This window comes from Mauremys mutica, chromosome 22 (genome assembly GCF_020497125.1).
Source record: "Mauremys mutica isolate MM-2020 ecotype Southern chromosome 22, ASM2049712v1, whole genome shotgun sequence".
Lineage (NCBI taxonomy): Eukaryota > Metazoa > Chordata > Testudines > Geoemydidae > Mauremys > Mauremys mutica.
The window spans coordinates 16,980,813-16,986,091 of NC_059093.1; positions in this window are offsets into that span (position 1 = coordinate 16,980,813).

Here is a 5,279-nt window from a genome sequence, read left to right on the forward strand (position 1 = left end):
GGGGTGGAATTTTGCCGGCAGGGCGGCAGGCGGCTCCGGCGGACCTTCCGCAGTCATGCCTGCGGGAGGTCCACCGGAGCCGTGGGACAGCTGACCTCCCGCAGGCATGACTGCGGAGGGTTCGCTGGTCCCGCGGCTTGGGTGGACCTCCCGCAGATGTGCCTGCGGATGGTCCACCCGAGCAGCGGGACCAGCGCACCTTCCGCAGGCACGTCTGCGACAGATCCCCCGGAGCCGCGGGACCGGCGCCCGGCAGCACGCCCCCTGCGGCGTGCCGCCCTGCTTGGGGCAGCTGGATTCCTAGAGCCGCCCCTGGCCAGACTAGTGGGGGACTTCAGAGCCATCTCTCCTCCGCTCATGTCATTCAGCCAGTTTCCAACCCCTATGGCTACTCCAGAGCCTGAGTCTGGTTAAGAGTTTGTGCGAGGAAGACTGTAGGTGCGATTCAGGCTGGGGCGGGGAGAAACGGAGAGTCGAAGGGACCGATTTGCTGAAGGACTCAGCTCCAAACCTCTCTGCCAAACGTGGGACCCACATGTACTCATGCAGGAAATTTCAAATGCCATTGGACTGGTTTCCTTCAGGGGCCGGCTTCACTGCAGAGTTAACCCAGACTCATACCCCAATCACGCACCGCTGGCCGCCCAGTGCCTTTAGGGTGAGGCGTGAATAAATGGCAACAAAAGTGAGCCACCAAGTCGGAGTGACACTGCAGGTAACGCTGCGACCGAAACCAGGGGCACTGGGCCGGCGTTTCAACCTGCTCAACTGTCAGCAACTCCCTTTTTGCCCCTCAGCTTCTTTACACCCTTTGTGGTTCTGCCTTATTTGGGCTCTCGACCGACGGCTGCTGCCAGTATGGGGCGTTGGTGACTGGCACGCCCCAGGCGCTCGTCCGACAGTTCTGCCAACTAGGAGGGTTTGCCAGGGCGTAAAGTCACCATCAGGGTTGGTCTCCTCCCGGCAGGGCTGGTGACTCCCCACGGCCAGTGCCATGAACGTCGGCAGCTCACTGGCTTCTTGTGGAGCCCTGGAGTGGGACGCCAGGAAAGAGCATCCCTGAGAGCCAGGCTCCCCAGTAGAAGCCGGTGGGCTACCAATGCATGGGAGCCTTGATGTCTGACTCTTTAGTGTGGCCCAATTACCCGGTTCCTCCAGAGGCGAGGTCCAGGAAGAGCAGCCCTCTCCCCGCAGCAGACAGCCTCGTGGCAGGCCAACCCCTTGCCGTAGCTTCCAAGGCCTGGGAAAGGGAGGTTACAGCTTTGTTCTGGACTGGATTGGAAGCACTGTCACTGAGCTGCCAAGTGTCCTGGCTGCGCCCTCTGTTAGGGATCCGGCCCTCAGCCTAGGAGCTAGACCAGTGCTTTTTGATGGGTTCGATTTTCACTGAGAGAGCACCCAGACCCCTCTGCCGGGGCCGTCAGCCAAACCAGGGAGCCCAGCGTCACCAGTCCTGATTCCAAACGTGCAAACCAAGCGTGTGTGGCTGACCCAGGGCTCGGCCGAATGTGTCCATCACAAAGGAGCGAAAGGGAAAAGGCACAACCCCCTTTACTGCCTCTCTGGGGTTCCCCTCGCTTTTGTGTAAGTATCCCCGAGGCCGCCCGTCTCCCTGCAGGGGAATGTAGCAAGGATCCCAGCTGAAAGCCCTGGGAAACGCATCACTGCTGAGCCTTAGGGCTGGCAAACAGAGGCCTCGCTCCTGGGGGAGGACTCTGCCTCCCCCATCCAATCCCCCCAGCTGGTGGACAATAGCGATCCAGGCTTTGGCAAGGGTCTTGTTTGCTAAGGGGGCTCTTTGTTCCACTTCCTTATTGCCAGTGTTTTATCAGGTTGGCCTGTGTGTTGTTAACAAGGGCTGCAGAGGCCTGAGATTCCAGGCACATGAGACAGGACCAGGATGAGTGCGGCTGGGGCAGTCGGTTCCCACAGCGCAGCTGTTTGTGCGCACCAGAGACAATGGCAGGAATGTCTCCTAGGGCAAGGTAGTTGCTGAAATCCTGTGTTCGGCGGCCAGTGGATTAGCAACGTTGGAGCTGATCGGTTGGAGTCGACACTTCTGTTTGCATCTCTCTCCCCCCCCCCACCTGTTCAAACAATGGGCTGAGCAAACAACTCTTCAACCAGCCTCCCCCTCTCCTCTTGTCACTCACTCCAGCCCCGGCCTGCCCCCCCCCCCCCGGCTTTCATTAACCTGGGAACTGCTGCACCCCGGCCGGCGAAGGGCTGGGTTTGCGTGGCTCCTGCAGAAGACGTGCAATCAGGAGGGTGCTTAACACGGGGCAGGGCTGGAACCCGCCCCTGGGTTGCAGGGTGCGATGGCCGGCGGTGCAGCATTGTGGGAGTGGCGCGCTGCCTCTGGCTGCCTCACGCACAGTGCCGGGGCCCGGGGGTGGCGTGTCTAGTCAAGCATCAGTGGCCGTCGTGGGCTGAGTTGGCTGCTCCTAGTGGGCGAACAGGCTTGACTCCTCGCTTGGACTGGAAACGCGCCCAGCCGCTGCCCGAGCCCTTTTTCCGGTACCAACCACCCTCCTTTGCCCTGGGCTAGTTCCCGTTTACACCCGGGCTTGCAGACATGAGTGACAAGTCCTGGCTGCAAACCCTAGTGCAGACCTGACTCACCTCCTGCCCCCATCCCGGCCCAGGAACCAGAATAAACTGCCCCCGTGCGAACCACAGCGTCAGCAGTCTGTGTTAGGGCCTTAGCTGGGTTTTACTGGTAGAACTATGTGGGGCAGGCAATGTGACTATTTTACTGCTTCAGTAGCAATGTGCGTTAAGCGGCTACAGGTTATGCCCCCTCCTGTACAGGAGTCGCCATCCCGCCGTTAACACCGTTAGCCCAATAGACCTGCCTCCCCAGGAGGGAGTTTGGACACTGGAACCAGCCCGGGCTAGCGAAAGCAGCAAAGCTTCCTCACGTAGCCAGGCCGCTGGACGGGTGTGGCCGAATGCACAGGGCGGTTGCCAGGGCACCGTGCTGTGGGCTCCAGCGTGGCGAGGGGCGGGGAGGAGTTCCTGTCTGGAAAGGGAGCTGTTGATTAGCCCGGCTGCTTTTAGGATTGGGGGAAATTGCTGAGGAATTCACAGAAAACCATCTCGTCCCATATATTTTCCTTATGGCCCGGTGAATTATTTAGACCCGAGGGGTCGTGGGACAAACGGCTTCTTTCTCTGCGGGCAGTACAGCCCAGAGCCGAACCCTGTTACACCTCGGGATTTGCTGGGTAAACGCATTGGACCTTTTTGCATGTTTTTTAAAAACCTCTCTGCTTTGATCTTGGTGTGTATTGGAGATTCACGCTGCCGATGAGCCGCGATTGGGCACGGAGGCTGGTGCCTGATTGGTGGCGCACACAAGCGTCTCCGGCACAAATGCTTATTGGATAACATGTAAGTGTTATTGTCTGAGACTAGTCGTACAATTTGACTGGAAGTCGCCGTCCTGGCTCGGATGCAGCATCAGCGTGTGAGCCTGGCCCAGTCGCTGCTTCGCTGGGCCTCAGTTTCCCCACCTGTTTGATGGGATAATGAGCCCCACTTTGGTAAAGTGCTTGGAGCCCCTTGACTGGGTCAGGTCGCCAGCACCACAAGGCTCTTGGGAGACGTGGAGGTGGGAGCGTCCCTGGGGACAGCAGGGAAAGGCTGGTGCGCCTCCTACTGGAATGGCATTGCAAAGCCGTTGTAGCGCCATCTCGGGCAGCTGCGACCAACGGCTTTCTGAGGGCTGGGGGCTAGTTTGCAGCCCTTGCCTGGGCCCTGCTGCTGTGAGGTGTGGGCAGACCCACCTCGCAGGGACACATCTGTAGGTCATGTCTGGTGCAGGCGATGCCCACCAAGGGGCCTGCAGCTGGCAGCCACCACCAGAGGGCAGCATCCTGCCCCCCCACGTCCCCCTAGCGAGGGGAGCTCCCTGATCCGCTCCCCGCAGACCAGGGCCGAGCATGAGCGGGTGGGGCTGGCGGCTCCCCCTAGTCTGGGCCAGGGCCTCAGCGAGCCCAGGTGTCTCCACGCTTGCTTTTACACCCATTTCCTTGACCAAACAGAGCAGCCGCTCCCCCGAGAGCTCCCACCCGCAGCCCTGGGGCCCCTTTGGTTTTCTCCTCAGCCTGGGTCATCCCTGAACCCTGGCCACAGCACTCATGCAAGGAGGGTGGGGCAGGAGCCCTGTGTGTGACATGTCAGCCTCCAGCTGGCGAATGGGCAGGGCTTTACCTGCCAGGGCATCCCCCAGGGCCAGTGGACAGACTCCTTCCACTGGGCCCGGTGGTACCAGCATGAAGGGACCTGGGGAGGCCGCACTGGAGGCAGCCCAGCTGGTCTATGTGTTAATAAGCATCTGGAGCAGCTGCTGCTGGGCCTCTTGGGCTACCTTCTGGGCCTGTGCCATCAGCCATTCCAGCCCAGCTTCCATGCCACGCTCCCTCCCCCCAACTTTGTGCCTCTTTGGCAGAGAGGGTTAAATCCCACTGCATGCACCACATGGGAGCAGGTGTCAGAGCCGCCCAATCTGCTCTCAGATGCTGGCCTCACATGGCAGAGTCCAGACTCACCCCTCTGGGGGTTTGGCTTTATTAACACAAACAAATTAACAATACAATCCCAAAGCTCAGCTCAACCCTTCTCCCTAGGCTGGGCTTCCCATTGGGCTCCTCCCACTGGCCTGCTCAGCCCACACCCCAGATCCTCTCCCCCCAGCAAGCAACTCCCACCTCCCTGATACCCTGGGTAGGTAACTAGTCACTGATGGGGGTGAGGCAGTAGAACTCACTTATCCCTCTCCCAGCATGGGATTTCAAGCTAACAGGTTAGCAGGTGTGGAGGAAAGGCAGCAGCATGGCCTACCAAAAATGGGGGGTGATCAAGGATTTGTGGTTTCAAGTCATAGAATATCAGGGTTGGAAGGATCATCTAGTCCAACCCCCTATTCAAGGCAGGCCCAATCCCCAGACAGATTTTTTGCCCCAAATCGCTCCCTCAAGGATTGAACTTGCAATGCTGTTTAGCAGGCCAATACTCAAATCACTGAGCTAGCACCCCGAGTTCCACCTCTCATACTGAGTCCTGGTCTGGCCTTGGGGAAGTCAATATGCCACTCTGTGACTCAGTTTCCCCATATGTCAACAGGGCTAATGGTCCTATCCTTCCTCTGAGAAACCCTCTGAGGATCTGGCTGGAAGGTGCTGACTAACCAGAGAGTCTAAGGCTTGGACTGAGGATGCGGGAACGTGCGACTGATGAGCTACCACTTTATTACTGAATGCATGGCCTGACTGCAG